This window comes from Lissotriton helveticus, chromosome 6 (genome assembly GCF_964261635.1).
Source record: "Lissotriton helveticus chromosome 6, aLisHel1.1, whole genome shotgun sequence".
NCBI lineage: Eukaryota > Metazoa > Chordata > Amphibia > Caudata > Salamandridae > Lissotriton > Lissotriton helveticus.
In genome coordinates, this window is record NC_136067.1 from 1,824,578,098 (window position 1) to 1,824,601,867 (window position 23,770).

General features: G+C 46.0%; 1 protein-coding gene across 2 annotated transcripts in view; it reads left to right on the forward strand.

Annotated features, from left to right (window-relative positions):
- Positions 1–23,770, forward strand: part of SYT14 (synaptotagmin 14) — a 761,278-nt gene that overhangs the window by 238,715 nt on the left and 498,793 nt on the right. The gene's annotated exons all lie outside the window — the stretch shown is intronic.

The window sequence follows — 23,770 nt, forward strand, 5'->3', positions numbered from 1 at the left end:
AATAGGTCCCTATTGCGATTATGGGCCTTATCAAAGTGTCTTGCTATGGGGTAGGCTTCATCAACATTCTTGATGGCTCGCATATGTTCTAATATGCGTATCTGTACCGGATGGGTCGTGCTGCCAATATATCTAAGCCCACAAGGACACATTAAACAATAGACAGCATAAGGTGTAGAACATGTCAAGAATATTTGTATGGGTCTGGGTGTCACTACCCCTGGTACCTTATAAGTTAAAGTGCGCTTGCTGTATTTACAAGCCTTGCACCGGCCACAGGGATAGAATCCATTTAGTTGTTTCAGAGTGGGTTGAACCGAATATAAGTGGCAGCTAGTTCAATAGGGCCATCCATTATGATGAAAAGGTCGTCTATATAACGATACCACTATGATCTTGTCATTCCATTCTTGGTTCGTATCCGTTGAGATCTTATCTGAAAGACACTAAGCATTTCCTAAATTGTATCAACGACATTGAATGGAAAGATGGTTATTGAATGATGGTCCTAGACATAACCAGGCTATACATGTGCATAGCACAAGGGGATGGCCTGATGGCAGTGCAGAGTTTTTTTTAAAAACGGCCTGCGAGATACTATGAACACAATAAGATGTTGTCTGAGTTCATTATGTTTTGCCTGAATAACAATATGTTCCTGTTTGGTAAACAACTATTTAAGCAAATGTCTGGCGTGGCCATGGGTACCTGCTCCGCCCCCAGTTTCGTGAATCTTTTCGTGGGCTGGTGGGAGGTGCAGGTGGCCTGGGCGGATACGAACCAAGGGTGGAATAACAAGATCATAGGGTGTACTATTGATGTACTTAACAGGAATGATGTCAATCTGAAGTTCTCAGGTGAAATAAGTAAAACAGAAGTCAATTACTTAGATCTCACAGTGTACATACAAGGAGGTAAAATGCAGACCAAACTTTTCCGAAAATCGACGGCAGGTAACTCTACACTGTATGCAACCAGTAGTCACCCTAAAAAGTTGGTTGACAGCATCCCGTATGGGGAGCTGTTACGGCTGAGAAGGAACAACTCTAGTGACAGGGAGTTTCAGAAGGCAGCTAGGTTGAGCCTTCAACGGTTCAGAATGAGAGGATATAGTGAGGGAATACTAACATAAGCCTTGAAGAAAGCAAGTAACATCAAAAGAGAAGAGTTATTAATCACTAAAAGTAAAGAAAAAAAGAAAAGCGATACGTTTCGGATGATCGCTACATTCTCTGGGAATGCCGGACAGTTGAAAAAGATATTACGAAAAAATTGGAATATCCTACTCACTGATACAATTATAAAGAAATCTTCTGTTCACTGACCTTGCCTGCGAGGACGCTGAGAGCCCGTTTTCCAGGATTAAACGCTACTGCTTGCCGGACCCGCTGTGCGGGTCCCGCTTCGTCGAGGAGGACCTTTTGCACCCACGGACTTGCTCTTGGCACTGAGGTCTGCTGGGGTGTGTGTGGGCTAAGGCAGGGCTGCGAGTGGCGCTACAGGGACTCCAATTCCCAGGAGTTCCTGCTCAGCTGACCGGCATCACCTGGACCGCTCTCCCTGCTTGCCCCGCCCCCAGCGTACTTGATCCACTTAAAACTACCCCGCCTCAGCCCCTTGTGGGAATCTTCTGTTCACTGACCTTGCCTGCGAGGACGCTGAGAGCCCGTTTTCCAGGATTAAACGCCACTGCTTGCCGGACCCGCTGCGCGGGTCCCGCTTCGTCGAGGAGGACCTTTTGCACCCACGGACTTGCTCTTGGCACTGAGGTCTGCTGGGGTGTGTGTGGGCTAAGGCAGGGCTGCGAGTGGCGCTACAGGGACTCCAATTCCCAGGAGTCCCTGCTCAGCTGACCGGCATCACCTGGACCGCTCTCCCTGCTTGCCCCGCCCCCAGCGTGTACATATTAGTTCCAGGTGGCCGTAGTGCGGGAGCGCGTGGGAGCGACCGGGCGAAGACCGGGCCAAGAGCGGGCCCGTTGTAGCCCGCTAGAGACCGAGTAAGACCGGACCGGGCCATCCCTCTTGGCTGTCAGTTCTGTACCACTATCATTGTTTTGTGCCTACAAGTCCCTTGGAGGGAACCCAGGAATAATGTCCACGCGAGAAAGTAGAAGCAGGGCTGCCAAAGGGGGGAAACAGTTAAACGAGACTCTTGACGACTTTATAACCAGGACTAACACTGCCATCGATGTAGAGATCAACAAAATGCAACAGAGAGTTTCCATGGACTTAGAAGCAGCAAGAAGACTGTCCCAGGATCTTACAATGGCCAAGAAATCATCTTTAGGTCACATAGCATCTGCTAAAACCCCTGAGCGCTTGACTGCCCCAGTACCAATTATAACACTGGCGGATGTGCATCATACTTTGGACATAACCCCCCCCCCCATGCCAGCCCCTAATCCAGGGTTACTCCATCCATCCACCAACCTATCTTTGGATGCGGTGGATCCGGTACCGGGGGCATCCTCAGAGATAATTCCTAAGGGAAATGGGGCGTGTGGGAGTAATTTGTGTGATAGTAAAGAGGGTGTAAACCAAAAAAGGAAACGTAATATTACATCTGCCTACACTAGGAAAAAGGCTAAAGTAGCAAAGGCCCAGTATTTTAATGGTGGGAAGCCTATCGCAGGAGGTGGGAGTGGTATGTTCTCCCAGGCGTCCCCAATTGTTGAAAAAAACTGTTTGAATGCTGATGAGGCTAATTTGGATGCAGTAGATGGGGAGCAATATTCCCTATTAGGAGCTGTGAATGGTGGGGCGACCGTGTGTGAGGTAGAGGGAAGAAATGAGGAATTTTTGAAAATTGTATGGGAAACGCTAAAAAAACTCTTAACCCCTCTGGAATTCAGATTATCACGTATAGAAAACCAGTTGATTGAAGCGGAAAAGAGTATTATAACTTTAGCAAGCATTAGTATAGTGGGAAATCAACCAAATAGTACAACTGTTGTTGATAAAACTACACCAGCACCTACTGTTATTTCCCCAACATTACCGCTAGTAAAACCCACACCCAAACCCCGATCCAAGGCTCATGAAGCCAATGTTAATAACCCAAAAGTGAAGGTATCTAATCAATTGCCTGCACAATCTGTACCAACCCATAAAGATACTGCTGCCCTGAGGGTCAAAGAACCTAAGGCTCACCAATCTAACCAACAGGGGATCCAAACAATAGAGAAACATCAGGGGGGGTTTTATAGATCTCCCACCAGATGCCAGGCCGTACGTAGTAGTGTTAACAGAGGTACCGGAAATAGGCAACCACTATCAGGAAAACTTTCGGTCACTGAGGAATAAAGTAACTCACTGACTGGATGAAAACAGGCTGTTACCCAATCATTTGAGGAGCAAAATCTTAATGGTGCGAAGGGTGCCATGGATAGGCCCCTCATATAAATCCATCCCAGGTGATTGTATTGTTGTCTCTTTTGAAGAACCAAACACGGTACACCACATATGCTCCTGGAACACCTATGGCGGGAACTCACCTATTGAAGCTAGACCACTCACTTTCTTCTATCCCCCGGAGACGCGTTTTAATCATGGGGGAACTGGCCAATGGCTAGACACCATGTTCGGGGAGGGGTAGGAGATGGCTGGCAGGGCAACCACAGCTGGTGGAATGGGGCACCAACTTACAACAGGTTTAGTTGCCTAGAAGAAGTAGATTGACTCACCCCAAAGATAGGTTGCACAATTAGCTCCAATGGTACATCTTCTACCTTTTGCACTGTGCCTATGTTGATTACATGTAACCCAGAAGAAAGTAATCTAGCAGATAGTATAGAAATGACTACAGGGGGGGGAGCTGTCAACTGTTTAGATATTGATGCAGTCCCTAAGTACCCACGAGATAAGACATGCCTGATAGTACCATCTGAACAGGGAGTGATGGGAAATGCCTTACAAAGGGAGGTGTATGAAGCATGTAGATTGCCCCAAGACGCGTTGATTTTTCCGGTGCCACCACTACCGGATGTAGTTATTTCAAATGAAGGGCCTCCTAGTAACAGTTATAACTCGCCACTGACGTTAATCGCGTGGGGGGAGCTTGTTCGGTCCCCCTTGGAGGTTCCTGGGGGGGAAGCTTTATCTTTGATCCCGGATGAGGCCCCTAGCACTGTGCATGACCTCCTTGCGAGCGAACTTGTGCTAGGGCAGGGAGGTGCTGGTGGTGTAGCCTTGAAGGTGGTCAGTTGGAATATAGCGGGTCTTGCACGGAATATTGACATACCTGAATGGAACTCATTTGTTGAATCCTTCGGGATTTGCTTGTTCCAAGAAACTTGGTGCTTGGAACCACGCCACAAGGTGGGTTATACCACCTACTTTGTGTCTGCATTACAATCGCCTGGAGGGAAGGGCCGCCCCTCTGGCGGTCTACTAATTTGGATTAGTGTTTCCCTGGGTTTCTCCATCAGGTCTATAGCCACCAAATCACCAGATCTGCAGAGAATCTCAGTCAGAGGGCCACGCGGGGGGAGGAAGCTTGAAGTCTTTAACATCTATGTCAGAGGAACAAGGGGTGGTACATCCACACTGTCCCTCACGGGCATCGACGAGGAACTTAGATCTAGTGGTGCTGACTCCCTTGTCATACTGGCTGGGGACTTCAATTGCACATTTGAACCCCTTGCTAGGGAGGATATATTGGGTACAAGGGAGGACGATGCTAGGAGAGGTATCCCCCCCCCTCACTCTGTCCCCAATTAGAAGTTGGAACAAAGTGCCATTGATCTTAATGCCCTTTGCCTGGAACATGGCCTTAGGGCAACCAACGGCAGATCAAACTCAGATCCTACCGGGGCACATACGTTTAATAGAGTAGGCCATTCCTCGCGAATTGACTTTATTCTTTTGAACTATAGACTCTGGGCTCATTTGATAGACATGGTGGTTTTACCGTCCACTGACAGCGACCACAATCCTCTATCTTTGTCCCTGTCCCCTTTTTGGACGGGAGCGACCTCAGCTCCAACTCCACATGCATGGAAAACAACGCACAAAGTATGCCCTTCTAACTGTGGCAGGCGCCTGAAATGGAACACCATTGCTGCCAACGAGGGGAAGATCCTGGAAGTAAAATCCATAATGTCTAATATCGTGCCCCGTTTAGACTCCCTTGTACTTAGCATGCATGAGGTTCCCGCTTTGTTTGCCGAAGCCACCAACGCCTTAAGTGAACTGTTCTTAGTTCGTTCTGTAGGCATAAGGGGCAACGTAAGAGGTGGTCCCATGGGCAATGTGGGCTGGTACTCCTCTGCCTGTCGTGTTGCCAAAAGGGAGCTAATCAAGGCGGTGAAAGCCAAGGATGGTGGCCTGATTAGCATTGCAAGGACCAATTATAGAAGGGCTTTATCTAAGGCCAAGGCCGAGCACGAGAACCAGTTTTGGTATGACCTAAAGGTGGCTAGCTCAAGGAAGGACTCAAAGGGATTTTGGGACATAATAAGAGCTAGGGACAAACCCGTGGACTCGCTTATAACATGCAATATAGCGGAGGGCGTGTGGTTTGACCACTTCTCCCAGCTCTACACAATGGCTCCGGGTACTGAGGTTACCCTGATGGAACAGTACCCCACAGATTGCACTGAGCTTAATGAGGAATTCCTGTTTACACCCAAGGAAGTGGTGGGGGCGATTAAGTGCCTCGTCCCCAATAAGGCAGCGGGCCCTGATTGCCTCCCAGGAGACTTGCTCCGCATTAATCCAGATGAGTGGGGTAGACTCATTTCTTCCTTACTGAATGCTGGTTTGGCTGGTGCGGCTCTCCCGGATTCATGGAAGGGCGCAGAGGTCGTCCCAATCTTCAAGAAAGGGAGTCGGGACGACCCTGCTAATTATCGCCCTATAAGCCTCTTGGATTCCACACAGAAGGTGGCAGGTAGGGTGGTTTTAGGAAGGGTCTTGCAGTGGGTAGAGGAGAAGCAAATTCTTTCAGACTTCCAGGCTGGCTTCAGATCTGGTATGGGGACTATTGAGCAATCATTCCGGTTAATGATGCTTTTTTGGAAAGTGGTTGTACTGGGCAAAGGCAGCCTGTATCTTGCATTTATAGATCTATGGACTGCCTTTGACCTGGTCCCACGTAGTCAACTTTGGAGTGTACTTGATGCACTGGGTATCCCCCCATACTTATTAAACATGCTGAGAAAGTTACATGCAGATAACTTTGCACAGATCAGGTGGGGTAACCAGGGACAAAAAACATCACGAATTCCTGTAAATAGAGGTGTCCGCCAGGGATGTGTGCTAGCCCCCACTCTGTTTTCATTGTATGTTAACGGAGTGGTGGAGCACTTGCTGCAACATCCAGCAGACGCACCATCCCTGGCTGGCAGAAGAATACCTACCCTCCTATTTGCAGACGATACCCTCCTGATCTCCAAAACTCCAGCGGGCCTGCAGAGTCTTCTAACTAGTTTTAAGACCTTTTGTGACTCAAGGGGACTAGTTATAAACACAGAGAAGACTAAGTTCCTGGTCTTAAATCCCCCGAAGAAGACCGTCAAACCACCTACCCTAGAATCAGTTCCACTCGAGAGGGTCAAGGAGTTCAATTACCTCGGCATTCGTCTCTGCAACTCTATGAGTTGGAAATGTCATCACCAAAAGATGCTGCTGACCCACAAGAGGGTGGTGGGGGCCCTCCTTAACGAACAGCGCGCCTCATCCCTTAAACCCATTGCACCGGTACTTGACATCTACAGGGCAAGAGGCGTTAGTGCAGCTCTTTATGGGGCAGAACTCTGGGGTGTACAAAATGTGGACCAGTTGTCTTGCTCCGAAAACAAATTCCATAAGGACTTAATGGGCCTCCCCTACAGTACACCAACTCTTCCACTTCTTTTAGATATGGGTACCCGCCCCATTAGCGACCAGGCGAGGCTGCGTCCCCTTCTTTTGTGGGCCCGTATTTGGAGAGTCCCAGAAATGTCCAGTTATGCAGAAGGTTTAAAAGAGGTCCTATTAATGCCCGGCTGGTCCAAGGTTCGCTGGTTAAGGGAAGTCAAGTGCCTTCTTATAGACCTGGGCCTTGAAGACGCTTGGATTACTAGAACTGCCCCGCCCAAGTCAACTCTGAAGAAATTATACTGGAGTTGGGTGATTGATGGCAGAAATAGTAATGCTAATTTGTGTAAGACCACTGTGGAATACCTTTTGGTTAAGGAGGTGCACTTCTACGAGCCGTATCTGGATATTATTCTAAAATCCTGGGACAGGGCTCTATACTTAAAATTTAGGGTAGGCTTACTTCCAGTAGGGAAACTAACTTCCAGCTGGAAGGTCCCGGCACAGACAACTCCCTTCTGCCCCTTCTGTGTGAACAGGATAGAGTCAGTTCCCCACCTATTGTTTGAATGCCCGGCCTATGTAGTTCCTCGCCACAGATGGTTGAAGCCACTCTGCAGAGAGCTTGGGACTAGATCCCATAAGGAGGCCTTACGAATTTTAAAAACGGACCCGCGGCCCCTCTTCGCATGTGGATTGGCGAAATTTCTAGGTTGGGCATGGCGCATTAGATCTACTAGGCTTTTGTATCTTGTTTAATATGTATTTTAGACTGTTTCTATGTAAATTACTCATGCCATCTGCAATATGAATTGCATGTCTATTATCTATGCATGGCTTTTATTGTTTTTATGTATATGTACTACTTTTTAAGATATGTACTATATCGAAATAAAGCCTAATCTAATAACAATTATAAAGAAAGATCTACCTACTAACCCCTTAGTCACTTTTAGGAAAGCAAGGGCACTTAAGGACCACCTAGTGAGAAGCCATCATGAGGGAAATTCGGTTCAACCCACTCTGAAACAACTAAATGGATTCTATCCCTGTGGCCGGTGCAAGGCTTGTAAATACAGCAAGCGCACTTTAACTTATAAGGTACCGGGGGTACTGACACCCAGACGCATACAAAAATTCTTGACATGTTCTACACCTTATGCTGTCTATTGTTTAATGTATCCTTGTGGGCTTAGATATATTGGCAGCACGACCCATCCGGTAAAGGTACGCATATTAGAACATATGCGAGCCATCAAGAATGTTGATGAAGCCTACCCCATAGCAAGACACTTTGATAAGGCCCATAATCGCAATAGGGACCTATTGTCTTATATCTGCCTAGATAGTGTTCCTGCTAACATCAGAGGGGGGGACCGACTACAGAAATTAAGGCGATTAGAATTGCGTTATATTATAGACCTTCAGAGTAAAATGCCCAATGGACTCAATGTCCATGAAGAATTGGCGGTACATTTAGGATGAGAGATATTTCAGCCGCCCCTCCCCCCTTTTTCCTTCCCTCCGTCCTTAATGATACTGTATGACATTTTAGAATCTCTTGTATATATACAAGATGAAATTGACTTTTGAAAAAACTGTATGAAATGAAACACTGCATCTGAGATCGTTGAAATATGAAATAGAATTTATAAAAAAACTGAGACGAAAGAATTGGTTTAGGCCCATATAGGGCATGATTAAAACGAGGAGGCATCATCAGGGACGCACAAGCATAGCTATGCCCATACAGGGCTGTATTACTTAGATACCTATATATATATATATAGGGTGATTTATGACTATTACAAGGATTCACGTGTATAACATATGCTTAACTTATCTTGATAACGATATCTATCGTTATTGTAAATTGCACGTTTCAATATGGCGGCACATTTTGCGATTGCATGCAAGTCCTTTGTTGATGTCTATGATACGTTCCATGCTTAATGGGTATAAAATACTAATGGCCGCCGTGCCTTTTGTGCAACAGCTGACGAAAGCCAATGCTGAAACCCGTCTTGATGTGCTGAGGGTTTTCTATTAAAAACGGATTGAAAACCACCCCCGCGAGTGCTGCGTTCCTTATCGGGTTGAGGGCCTGTGGATGTTGGGAGCAGTATATATTATATGGAAACACAAAAAAATGTGTGGTTTGATACTTTATTGTCACATTTGTTTAGCGATTCATACACCTCATGAGGATGCGAAGGCCCGTGATATGCATCAGTATCGGGATGCCCTTTTCTAAGGGTGTGGACACAAGCACTGTCACTATAAAATGACCTATGTGGGAGATGTTGGTTGAGGTGCGTGAGGTTCAGATATATGCTCCAGATGTGGGGCAGCGAACATCATGCTGCTTAAGCATGTAGTGTTGGGGAGAGCGTGAGGATAGCTGCACATATCAACGTAATTCATTTATTTTCCTGGTGCAAACTATTTATATGTGCTTATAATGTTGTGTAGAGCCATTTTTTATGCTTCTGGAGTTAAAGATGGTACTGAATTCTCCTTATTCAGCAGGCAAGGATGGGGTAATTCTTTCCACCCCATTTTGACTATTTTTGAATGTGGTGAGTCTTGAATGCAAAGCTCTATCTTGAGGCTAAATAAGGAGCTTTTGTTGAAGGAAGAATGATCCAATCAGGTGGATTTCTCAGAAGCTTTGCAAATTGCTTTTAATGAAGGTCTTCTGTCCATTGGGAGCCACTGTAGAGAGATGAGAGTGGATATGACATGGGTCCTCATTGAAGTAGCTGCCACAGCTGCATTTTGATGGCCTACGATTGAAATTCTTAAGTATGTATGCAGCATATTTGCGGTGTTCCAACATGTTGTAAAATGCGAACTAATTTGTTTGAAAGCTTGCTCAACACACGGCGAGCATTATCGTTTTGGCACTTGCTTTTATTTAACAAATCAATGCATTCTAAGAGCTGTAGTCATCCTTTACTTCAAATCGTTTACTTCAATTGAACCAACACAGCTACTTGTGTTGTCTTTTAGCATTAATTCATTAACTGGTGTTGCATATTTATGAATAAAGCAGGGCTCAGGAATGGAATAGAAGGGACATACACATAGCAATGAATTGTTACTAACAAATGATTATTTCAAAGAGGGCAAGGAATGGATGGCCATGCACTCTATAGTGTTTAGTCACCCAGTAGAAGTGATTTCTCCAAAGAGAGGCAAAAGGTTAAACAATAGGTGGAGAGGAAGCTTGCTTCAATTCCTCTAATATCCATGCATCTCTCCATCTCTATGTCTGTCTGTCCGTTTATCTGTCTGCCACTCTGCGTGGCTCTGTGTGCTGTCTGATGGTATCTGTGTTGTTCCTGACTGTATGTGTGCCTCTAAGGTGCATGTTAGCCTTTCTGTGTTGACCACCGTATATGTGTTTCTAGTTCTCATTGGTATCTCTCTAACAGTAAACAATATTTCTTAAGGACCCATCAGTCCACAATTCTTCATGCTGTTTGCACTCGTTCCTTGACTATACCTCGCCCCACTCAAGCTCCCTTGTTTTCTTTCCTTTCCTGGTACCTGGTTTTTCTCTTCTGCTTCCTACTCACTCACTAGACACCAACTTCCATTTTGTTTTGAGTAATATCATTCCATTCATAAGACCCCTTGCAAATCCCCTATGTTTTTTCATTTCTACTATCCAGTCACATCTATTTGCTTTGACGTGGTATTATCATACCAATTAGTGTTATTGAAGCAACCAGCATAATACATGGGCGATTACAAGCCAGATGGTCTGCAAGCTTAATTTCCTTTAAATCTATCCTAATGGGTGCCTGTTTGGTTAGTAGCATGTGTTCATATGGGTAGGTGCGTTTGTGTCTGCATGGATGTCATTATGTTGGTCAGTCTGCATATAAGCGTATATGATGATCTGTGCCAATTGTGTATGTGCGTGGATGTTGGGTTTCTTCATGCTAGTGGGTATGAACTATCCAAAGTCAAGACTATCGGCTTTATCAGTCCTTGTTAGATTAGGAGTGCAGATCATTTTATTTCTTAGTAGATACTAGTTTGTCCTCTCTCAAGGCTCCCCCAATGCACCTGATCTATCATTTTTTCATCAATTACTGATGCTTGCAGAATCTGACAGTACAAATGTACACCAAAGCCTCTGATATGGATCATCTTTCCTGCAGCTTTCTAGTTCTTTCCATCTAGTGACTGTAAGGGGTAGCTGTTGCTCCCAGCATTTTCATTAGTCAAGAGCTGTGATTTCCATTATGCTGTGACTTTTTAACTTTTTCTGCGTATCCCTCCGCTCTCCTACATTGGGTAAACCTTTATAAATTTGATAGGTTGACACTGAAGTCATTTTTTGATCTAATGCTTGCGGTCCAATTTCAATTCAGCACAAGAACGTTTAAGTCACCATGTTTAATTGCTTAAATTCTTAATTGTGACTCCATAGTGATTCGGTGACTTGACTCATGATGTTCTAATTCAGCTTTCAAAAGGTATTTGATGTCCTGTTGTCCGTGTCCTCTGTGTATAAAAGGAGATTTACTAGAGTTATATTAGCAGCAAGGGGTATGCTCAACAACAGTTGTGATCTCTGTCCTTTTCGCGAGAAAGAGGGCTGAGTGTATATGTGGTGAGTTTTAAGGTACCAAGTAATACTCTCTCTCTGGCACTAATGCCTCACTAGACTCTGTGTTTACCCAAAGGCTAAATATTGCTTCAACTAAACAGAATCTAGATCCTCCTGTAAAAAGATTCTGTGCAATACTTCTTGTTAGTTTTATTTCATGTAGCTGTTGTCCCCCGAATGGAGTCAGACATCCTCATGGTATACAGTATGCAAGGATGTCTCGTATCAGAGAGTTATGCTTGATGTTTGGCAGATTCTTGGCGCAAGAAAACCTTCTGCATTTTGGAAGTGTGGAGGTCTCTCTTTCGACCCCAACCATCAGCCTTCTTTTCAGAGTCAGCACCACCACCCCACACCCCAACTCTGAAATAAGTGAAAGAGGCTGGACTTCTATTCTGAATTATTTTATTCCTTCTTAACTTCCTAGCCAACTGTTTAACACAAAGGTTTTAGTTAAGTGTTAAAAGTGAGTTTGTAGGTCAGCTATTTCTCATAATTATTATGTGCAAGAAACAATGGCACTTCACAGGAAGGGGCAATGTTGTCAGTACTCCATGAATAATAAGCAGTCATAGGGACGGTCTCCACCAGGGTAGCAACAATTGACCTGCAATTTCTCAAATCCTTTGAGTTCACATCTGCAATCCAGCTAGTCTTGCAGATTCCCCCTCCTCCTAATTTCTTCCTTAGTATATATAACAAATTGTAATCATCTAGAAAAAGCAACAAAATGTGGCTGACACTCTCTGTACCTACAAGCAAACACTTATTGCTACTGGGTCATAAACAAACTGAAACATCCCTTTCCTAAGGCGACCGAGACAAAGCCTCCCTTCACATATACAAAAATGTTATCATACTGTTGCAAATCAACCACTTGTGTACTACTCAGAAAACGAAATAAATCCCAAAAATGCCAGATTATGGAAGAACTCAAACAGGCATGACAAAATGGATGAATCTTCGACAATGCACCATTTCACAATATAGCACATGAGAAACAGTATTTCTTACAATATAGGAATCCACTGCAGGGCCCTCTATTCTACCAATGATAGATAACTTTAAAACATGTAGCACAAGTGTTTATATCCCATTGCTGAGCTGTAAGTACATATGGCCAAATTGAGAAATAGTTTTTATGGGTCACTATGGGGAACTTTTGAATTCTGCAACAATTGAATTCTGTAGCAATTGTCTGCAATGCTTTTGCTATTAGAATCTAAATATTCAAGTCCACTAAACTCTAGTTCTAGTACTGTTGTGATAGATCATGAATTATGATAGTGATTTGCCTTGGTTACTTTTTATTATCATAACAAGGACATGCTGATAGTAAAAGTAGTCTTTCCGAAAAATAGTGTTCCCGTTATTCTCTTTACATTTCAGCGGATACTCATTTCACACATTACACATTTCTCCTCCTAACCCTAGCTATCTGTCTTCCATATTTGAAACGGATACCTTTCTCTAAATACTTTTGCGTCAAAATGATCCCTCAGACTTTAGTATAAAAGTGGGCCAACGTGGCGTAATGCCCACGTTAGTTTAAATCTCTGCTGGTATTCAAAGCGATCCTTTTGTCTAGTTCTTAATACTCTCTTCCTATAAACCCATCAGACTGAGTGGGATATATCTTACTAACGTATCATTAATTCAGCCTAAGCTTCAAGAGGAAATCTAAAACCTAAGGAACCAATTTTTGGCTCCAGAGACATAGTTAGGAGTTGAGGCTATGAATAAAGAGAGCAGTTCACTTAGGGTGTTCGAGACTTCTGAAAAGGGAAGTACCTAAGGGGCTAATGGAAGGCATGTCAAAAACACACCCAGGGCCTTATTTTCAACAAAGTAACGCAGCACGGTGCCGCAAGCCATTTGGCTGTGCTGCGCTGCGTTACTTTGGAAGCAAAGGGATACGTCATATCTACAATGATATGACAGGTCCCTTTGTCTCCCCTGCGCTGGCACACAATGGGCTGCCATGCACCGACACAGGCACCCTTGCACCATAGTGCAAGAGTGCCTGCATTGTGGGGATGATTGTTTTTGTGTAGGAAGGCACATCTTCCTGCACAAAAACAATCGGAAGAGGTGATTTCATCTTTCTATGTGTGCTGCAGAATGCAGCACGCATAGAAAGAGGAAAACCCGAGCAGAAATGAAAACATTTCTCCTCGTTGCACCTCCCCATGCTGGAGAGGCGATGCATTTTGACACATTTCCAGGTTTACGATTTCTTGTGAATCTGGAAATGCGGTAAAAGCCATGGGTGTTGCGTGGAGGCACCCAGAGAAACACCCTTGGAACACCCCTTTCACGCAGAGTGTTGCGTGTAAAGGGGCCGTATTTACAAGGTCACTGTAATGATTTGTAATGCACCCCAATATAAGCCTGGGTTTTCACCTACATTTTCCCTGCCTTTGTACTTGGTATTGACCTTTCACCTTGTTAAGGTGCTGCATAAAAATTGTGTGGTTTTCCAAGAAAACTAGCCACATTTATTATGCATGAGGATTCTCAGAATCACCACAGGATTACCATCTTCTGCATAATAACTATGTATAAGGGTCATCCCTTTCGTCATCCTCGGCCGACATGACACAGCAAGGTAGAACCCCTGAGGGTTACTTTTGGGTATATATACACCATGGGCCAGATTCACAGAACTAATTTAAGACAAAATCCTAAACTTACTATCATTTTGGTATTCACAGAAGGCACTTACTCATTTTGGTATTCACAGAAGGCACTTACTCATTTCGGTATTCACAGAAGTTAGGACTCCTAACTTTAGGACTCCTAAATGCCTTCTGTGAATACCGAAAGTCTTAAAATTAGGATTTTTCTCAATTTAGTAGTAGTAAAGTTAGGACTCCTAACTTTAGGACTCCTAAATGCCTTCTGTGAATACCGAAAGTCTTAAAATTTGGATTTTTCTCAATTTAGTAGTAGTAAAGTTAGGACTCCTAACTTTAGGACTCCTAAATGCCTTCTGTGAATACCGAAAGTCTTAAAATTAGGATTTTTCTCAGTTTAGTAGTAGTAAAGATAGGACTCCTAACTTTAGGACTCCTAAATGCCTTCTGGGAAATCCGAAAATCTTAAAATTAGGATTTTTCTCAATTTACTAGTAATAAAGTTAGGACTCCTAACTTTAGTACTCCTAAATGCCTTCTATGGATAGTGAAAGTCTTAAAATTAGGATTTTTCTCAACTTTACTACTACTAAACTGAGAACAATCCTAACTTTAGGACTCCTAAATGCCTTCTGGGAAATCCGAAAGTCTTAAAATTAGGATTTTTCTCAATTTAGTAGTAATAAAGTTAGGACTCCTAACTTTAGTACTCCTAAATGCCTTCTGTGAATACTGAAAGTCTTAAAATTCGGATTTTTCTCAACTTTACTACTACTAAACTGAGAAAAATCCTAATTTTAAGACTTTCGGTATTCACAGAAGGTGATATAGATGTGCTCACTTATTTGTAACATAAGAGATTAACTTCATCCTGCCATGAGTCAGAAATAAAATGCGATGCAAACAAGTGTCGGCAAATCCAATAGGTCTGGGTTTACTGTACTGACACATTCAGCATAAGCACATTAAAACCAGAATGTTATGAAGAACAGACTGTAAGGAAGACTCTCTTGCCTTCAATAGTCCTATTTTTGTTTCTATTTCACATAAAGGTCGGATAACAAGTGAGCCTTGGCTATAACCCTTGGTTAGTTTTTATGATACAGAAAGAAAGCAAAGACTACAATGAAGTTACCCTTGTCACTCAGCCAGCTTTGTTTTGACACCGAATCTGAAAAGGAGATTACTAAAGGGAAGGAAGACGTCAGTGAAGCCTTCTTTAGTTTCTGTGAAAAAAAAATCCTTGTTCTGGCAAACTTTATGAGAAGCCGCTGGGAGGGAAAGTAGAGTGGAGGGAACAAAGAGTGCTTGGGTGAGAAACAAGCATTGGGAATGCAATAGGTCTCGCATTTGTTTGATTGTTATGTAGTGTATGTATGTGGTGTGTAGTGGAATTATATGGGTTGCATTGGAATTGTGTGTTGCAGAGCAGCATGACCCACAAGCAAGGAGAGTGCTGAGAAGAGCAGTTAAGGAGGGACTACTAAGCATATTTATGAATTAAAAGGCACCATTTATAAAGGACAGTAACAGGAGCCAACTGAAAAGATGGGCGGAGCTTAAAATCTATACGTAAATACAGTATGACTGGAAGAGACAGCGCAAGTGCTTTTTAGGTGACCTAAAGAGCTATCAGATATGCAGCCTGAACCTTTATGAAGCACTGGCACATTGGCTTCAGTTCCATAGCTCTTAATCCGAATGCACCAACATAATCATATTTCCACAATCTGAACACAGCCAGACACCTAAAGGGAACTCAGCTCACAGGAGGCACTGGAATTATGCGATTCTATGGCTGCAGATTTTTTCACATAATTATGGATTTGCCACAAAATATAGTATCTGCTGCATAATCTCGAGATATTAAAAAACATTGTTTGTTGCTCTAACAGTTCTAAAGTTAATAAAACCATGGCAACTTGTGTTTGCACGCAGTGGAGGGCCTTTGCAAAGGTTAACTGGGTATTCAGTTGCCTATTTCTGTATTTGTTTGTTCAACTAGCTAGTACTAGTGATGTCAAATTGTTGACCAGACAGTATTAACATGTGTTATGTGTAAAAAGGACAACATAATAAAGTAATACTGTTAAAATGTGCCGCATTATGCTGCATGTTTTTCCTTTTCTTGTAGGATAATTTTGCACTCTACTGCTGCATAATTCCAGGGACCCTGACTATAGAAATGAAAACAACAAAGAAACAGCAGGAAAAAAGGAACTACTCTTAGGGAAAGCTAATTGAGGTAAAATGTGAACAGGGAAGGCATCTCTGGCATTAGTAAGGCATCCTATCTCAGCACGAATGGCTTGCACCTGTGCAGCTGGAGCTATTCCAGAGCACTGCTTTGCCATGATCGTTTACATTATTTGAGCAAATAAAGGATCCCATTTGAGCAGGAATCTCACACGGCCAATCACTTAATCTCCCTGTATGTAAAAATGAATATGTCCTTGTGTAATGGAACTGATGCTCGTGTAAAGCGCTTGGACACCTTTGGGTCGAGTTTGCGCTATAAAACTGCTAAAGTAAATGAGGATCGGCCAAAAACACAAGCGGTTGTTTAAAAACTGCTTTCTTCACAAATCTGTTAATATGCCAACTTACTTGCATTCTATCTGCAAGGCATACAGTTGAGAGGACATATTAAACCAGAGTTGTGTAGAAAGCAGTTTTTAAACAAGCGCTTGTGTTTACAGCTGATCTTTTTCAGTTTGCAAGCACTTGTGTTTACAGCCAGGGCACTAGTCCCAAAAAAATAAGTGGAGGGACGCTGTCACCGGAAGTGACGTCACAACAGGAAGTGACGTCACGAAAGGTGGCTTGCACCATCGGGCTCGTTGCCTCCCCTCGCTCACCACTTAGATGCGATTGCATCTGAGAAGCCAGCGCGGGAGCAGTGTGGTGTGAGCTCCGATCTAGTCCCAGAGAGGCTAAAGAGTGAAGTCCAGCTGTTTGGCAGGGGGGACGGCATCCACCCAGTAAAATAAGTAGGGGGACTGTGTTATACTGTGCTGTGAACATTTGGTTTTCCTTTGAATAGTTTATTTTTTCTCTGTATTGTGCTGTGCGTACGTGCAAAAATCAATAAATATATATTTTTTAAAAACAAATAAGTAGGGCAACGCCGTCCACCCGCGTGGTACTCCGACTCGAGTCCTGTTTACAGCTGATCTTTTTCAGTTTGCAAGCGCTTGTGTTTTCAGCTGATCTCATTTGCAAGCAACAACTGAGAATGAGCTGGAAACACAAGCTTGTGCAAAGTGAACAAGGATCAGCTGAAAACAGAAGTGCTAGTTTAAAAACTGCTCTCTACACAATTCAGATTTAACGCAGATTTGAAGCTGTACACAAAACTCAAGTGTCCCCGTTTTATAGTTACTCAGCATGGCAAGTAGCAAGAGTACATCCCACGGTGATACTGTAGTTTGTATCTGACCATCTTTAAAACACGTGTTGCCTGAAACGGTTCTGGGTTTTAAGTAGCTGCGTAAGTAATGGCGTTGCAAGTGTGTTTGAATTGTGGCCATTCGGGCCAGTAAACAGGTCACCATTCACAGTACAGCTTCCTAGCTGGGTTGGAAGGGGCAGCGAGGAGAGCATATGTGTTGGAAGACGAGGCAGTATCTGTGAGGCCTGCACAAATACCATGACACATTTGTCCTTCACTGGGAACCAAACACCCTAGGGCAGCGCCTGACTCTCAGGGGTAGCGTTGCAGAGCAGTCTGAGGCTTACTCAAGGGAGGTGGTGTGGGCTAGTAATCGCCATTTGCAGGTGCGCAAAAATAACACTCAATAATTGATTATCCAGTCTGTACTTTGCTTTATAAAAGTAAGAGTGGCTGTTGTTATCCTTAGAAGAGGAGGCCACCCCTGCTGAGACCCACGAATTAAAGATCTGCACTGCATTGGCCAGCTCGTCCCCAGCACGGGACGACTGTCCCTCAGGAAGGAAGACAGGGTGTGCACATTAATCTTCTGAGTGCAGCAAGGCTTTAAAGCCGTGGGAATAGTTTTATCAGCAGACCATGCAAATCTGATCAGCCGATGATCTGACCACGTGAGGACTTATGGTGATTCAACCCCAAGAGGGAAATTAGAGCAGATTACGTCTAATGTATGGCCCCCCGAATGCGTAGGCAAAGTAACCCATTGTAAAAGATGGGCCAAACTTAAAGACTCCAACAACAATTTACAATCAGGGAGCTCAGCTGCTTCAGCGTGAATATTAAAATCGCCCAAAAGGAGAAATTTCGGAAACCTCAAAGCACGAGGCACCATAACCTCCGATAGGGTCTTAAGAAAAGGACCGGGGGGCCCCGGCGGCCGGGAAATTAATGTGCCACCTAAGGTATAGTGGGGTGAGAGGACAAGGGAGAAATTCAAAACTTCCCCATCTCCTAACTCGTCAGGGGGGTCTATATGAAGAACCCAGGATTCCTTCAAAACAATTGCCAGTCCCCCCCCCTCTTCCCTGTGCTCGATCTTTCCTGCAGATCTTAAAACCTCTGGGGATAGCAAGTTCAACATCCGGCGCACTGGCACTATTCAGCCACGTTTCAGTCACAAACAGAATGTCCAACGAGCCATCAGTCAATAATTCAAAAATATCGGCAACATGCTTGCTCATAGATCGAGCATTGACAAGAGCCGCCTAAACAGAATGCAAAGCACTCGAGTGACAAAATGGCGCTGTCAGTGTTGAAACACAGCTAAAGCCACACAGAGAGCAGGGGCTAAATAAATCAAAAGAGCCGAGCAGGACCCGAACAGCTCAAAGAATTGAGGGATAGCAACTGCTCCCGTGTGTAGGAGATCACTGCAGTAGCCGGGGCATAAGGTACTCGGTCAGCAGGGTCTGCGCCCAGCACGCCCATGGCGCGGACGGGCGCAGATGGGCTGACCTTTGGCTTATCTTCGGCGTGCCAGAGGCGAGACCGCCACGCGCGACCGCTGCGCGTTCGAAAGGCATGTTAAATTTATGCAAGGACCTCCCTCCCCCAGCTAGACCGCTGCCACAGGTTCAGCCGGGGTCCGGGACTAGCAGTAAGATGGCCGCCCGCTCTCCACTCAAACGGGACACCAGCCGCGGTGGAACGGGGCAGGGAAGGCTCACCTCACCCTCAGAAGGTGACCAGGTAGGTCGATCAGACCCCCAAATATGTTAAAAGGTTTTTAAATGTCAGCCAGAGAAAATACACAGGCTTGAGAGCACGAGCCTCCAAGTGTGCAAAAAATTAAAAGCGATTATTTTTAAAACATTTAGCAAACAATTCAAGTGAGATTATGGCCACAAAGCAAAGCGGGTCTGTATGGGAGCTGCCACCAACCCACACTAGCCACTAAATGCACACCAGAATGGGATACTATGTTTTCTGCCGCTAGACACCAATGTTGGAAAACGAGGCAGCATCTGTGAGGCCTGCACAAATACCATTACACATTTGTCCTTCACTGGGAACCAAACACCCTAGGGCAGCACCTGACTCTCAGTGAGTAGTTTTGCAGAGCAGTCTGAGGCTTACTCAAGGGAGGTGGTGTGGGCTAGTAATCGCCATTTGCAGGTGCGCAAAAACAACACTCAATAATTGATTATCCAGTCTGTACTTTGCATTATAAAAGTAAGAGTACATTTATTAAACACACACACCACTCAATACTATACACCAATTTACAAATATACATAAGCTGATGGAATTACTTTGTGACATTACATAACATCTCCACCCCTCCGGCAGGGGGGTTGAGGTCTAGTACCACCACTCCCATGTACGCACATCATCTTTCCCCCAATGCAGTGAATTGGTCTTAACCTGGAGCGAGGGCCCTGCGCACTGGCACTATCCCAGTGGCGCCCCCCCTCCCCCTTTACCTCAACAAGCATTAAACAGGCTACACCTGCCTTGGTGACACATGACCCTGACTGAGCATCTCCTACTGACCATACAGTATTCACCTCTTCATCTGAAGGGCTAACAGTCTGGGGTCTTCACCTAAGCGCAGCTGCAATAACACATGTTTACGCACACTTTAGAATGACAGTACTCATCACATATGGATATCATTGAAAATACAGTGAAATTACAGCCCCTAAAGACATCACAGAGGATCACAGGATTAAGTAAATACAGTCAGACACCCTAGCAGGAGTGTCTAGCCACTTAAATCCACTTTGCTTATGACATCACCTTAAACCAGTACTTCAGATGGAACATCAATCTCTTGAAAAGAAATACCCATTAATAAATGCATTTCAGTGCAATTACACTCGTCATCTCCAGGGAATGCCCTTCTCTAGACATCCCCCACTCAACCCTTTCCTCCTTGATGCAATTATCAAAACACCCTCAGCTGAAGAACAAAAGTTTCAGCCCAGGTGTTAAATGCAGGTTGAGCCCTGGAGGGGTTATTCTTTTCAAATCCCCAGCACACCTAGGGTGACTTGTCTCTTCATGCTGTGGGTGGGGGGGAGACTGCGCTTCTCCAGCAGCTCCTCCCAGCACCTTTTCATCATTAAGAGTCACCCCCCCCCCCTCTGGGGGGCCACCACGCACCAGATTAGCAGGCTTCCAAATGCCTGGCAAGGCATTATGGGGCGAGTTTTCTCCTTTTCTTGAATATTTGATGAACGGCTGTTGTGCTGTGAGAACCGCGCTGACCTGCTGACTGCTTCGCCGCATCTTCAGCCTCGTTGGGGGGCCCGGTCTCACCCAGATCACCAGGTAAGTCATTCGGCTCAGGTAGCCCACGCCCGGCCGATCCGCCGATTTTCTGGGACCCGGTCCCACCCGGGCCACTGGCACCTCCTTTTCCTCTTCTTGGGGGTCCCAGTCCCCTCCAGGACCCCCGCATGCCCAATCGTTGGAGGGCAGCCTGGGGAGCCTACCCCCGGCTGCCCCCGCCGGCTCCCCGCACGGCCAGCACCCTCGCGTGCTGCCACGGGAGCCGGCCCTGCAGTTGTGGTCTGCCCGCCACACTCGGCGGTCCCGGTTGCACTCCTCCAGCCTTCTCCTTCACGTCGGGGCCCGGGGATGGGCCCCCAGGCCCCCAGACATCTTTGGGAGAGTGCAGCGGCACTCCCCCACCTCCGCCTGACTTTGGGGCCCGGGGATGGGGTCCCGGGCCAACCCATGACTTCGGGGCCAGGGATGGGGTCCCGGGCCCCCGGGCATCTTCGGGGGGAGGGTGCGCGCCGGCGCTCCCCGCATCAGCAGGGGGCCAGGGTGGGCTCTTGGTGCCCTCTGGGGGCAATTTTCACCGGGGGGGCACGATGGCGCTCCACCGCCCCCTCCTTCACATCACCGGGGGCCAGGGTGGGCTCCTGGCCACCTTCGGGTCTCTTCACGGGGGTTGCAACGGCACCCCCCGGCATGCTTCTTCCTGGGCCAGCCCTCGGGACCTGACCCACCCCGGGGGCATGATTGTGACCGGTGGCGGAGCCCCACGCGCTTCGTCGTTGGTCCCAGGTGGGGTCAAAGGTCGCCTACCTTCTCGGGGGCATATCTCGGCCCCCTGGAGTCTGATTTTCCCCATTTGTGCATCTTCTCGCTCCTGGTGGCGTCCCCCAGCCACTGGGAGCATTCTCCTTCGTTCTTCGGGTCACCAAGAGGGTGCATTCTACAGAGAGCGGTTTTCACTTGCTCCCTGCGCCTCTCTTCTCCCTGCGCAGAGGCCTCTTCTTCTGCGCCCCTGGCGCTGTTAGGGGCCTGGGGGGCAGTCAGGGGTGTCCTCCTTCCAACTGCCCATTGCAACAGGCTCCAGCACCTTTCACCTCAGCAGACCACACCCCAGAGAGAGCTTCTCTCCCTTTGCAAGGACTTTTTAAAAGTTGAGTAGGGGGCTGGCAGGAAGTCTCTGTGTGTCCTATCAAACAGCGACACCTCATTTCCCTGCCCCTGCCCCTGCTCCCCCTCCTTTTCCAGCCTCTGGGTTTGTTCAAAATGGCGTCGTCCAGTGTCTCTGGGCACATGGCCTCTGAAACCCAACTGCTTCTCCCCTCACTGCTTTCACGTGGTGCCAACTGATGCCTGGCACCCAGCGACAGCAGTTGATGGAGTGGCTTTTAGCTCCACCTATCTTTTCTCCTTGGAGGGAAGATCTTCGCTCTGGGAGGAAGGGTCAATAATCTAACCTGCCATGGCCAGACCCCAGCCATGGACTCAGAGAAATATGACATTTCCGGATGACCCAAAGGCAGTACAAATATGACTTTGGACTCTGCAGAATACTAATTTTCACATCTGCTACACTGGACATTAGTGCGTGTCTGGAATCTGTAGGCTTTGTGGAAGTCATTTTAGCCATGGGCCCCACATCCCCATAGGGAAATAATGAAGTGAAAACACAGTAAGACACACTGACTTTCCCTGGCATGTTCCTTTCCAGTGTATAAAGCCTATTCCATGTCACCACCCAATTCTGCCTAAGTCCTGCCACACCATTCACTCTGTAGCTGCTCCTGGACTGCTCCCGCTAGGAATCTCCCCAGCGCAGCTCCTACACGTGTGCACACGCATGTACACCAGTGTCTGCATGTAACCAGCACGGTGTCCCATACTCCAGCTGTTGCGCAGCGGCCTAGTCAAGCCAGGGGTACACCAGTAAAATCTCCATGCAGTCTCCTTCATTATGAGTTCACTGTGGGTGAGTCCCAGATTATGAGGCTCCCCCACAGTAAAAACTCAACAATTAGGTGGTCAAAAATTGAAAAATCCGGGCGGCCCATAGTGTCAGAACCACCTTCTAACAATATGGATAACCACACCCCCTCTGCTGCTGATTCAGCCTGAGTGTCCCTCGCAATGCAAGTAGCATTTCTTACGAACACATCACTTGAGCAAACTGGCGTCAAACTGAAGGTTGTTTCCTGGTGTGAAACAGAAGGATGTTTCCTCTCCAACACTGCAAGCATTTGTTTCCGAGGCCGGGGACACTGAGAAGATGAAGTAGTCCCAAAACGAAAGAGATACCGACCTACAGTGTAACTAAACTGTAGTTGGTCGGTGCTACTTCCCACAAAACAAAGTGAAATATCTGATCGTCAGCCAATAATGAGCCAGCTAAGCAGAGCAACGCCAGAGTGAACTAATGGCAAGCAGCCGGCGGGACCACCCTCCATATACTGTTTACTACAGAGATCTTGCAGACATCCTAGTCTCGACCTAAAATACAGGCGACAGTTGGGGGGTGACGAGCACACAGGGTAAAAAGGGGGGGACATACGAGCGGGTGATAGAGGAGGGCAACAATGAATGCACAGGGAAAAGAGGGAGGGGCGGGAGAGATACAAGAGGATAGCGACAGCGAGAATGAGGGGAGCACCAGGTAAGGAGGGAGGCGCAAGAGAGAACAGAGAGTAGGAATAGAGTCAAGCACGTATGAGGGATCCAGCAGGAGCGAGCAAAGAGGTTTATAGTTGCAACGTAATCTGTCATGCAGTTCAAAGTAAGAATTCATATTAAGATGGAAGGATACACCCAGACAGCCTACAGCTTAGTAAAGAGATGAATACTCCTCTGAGCTGACACAAGACGTGATTGGCTATGGTCACGCCACAGGCTGAAAGAGGCTGGTCAAAGGAAGTCAATGGTTGAAAATGGTGAGCCCAAAGTTTGTGAGATGTTTTCCCAGTATAGACTATTTGGAACTGGAGCCTTTATCTATGAGCATGAAAACCCATAGTTTTTCTTGACATCCCCAAAGAGGTTG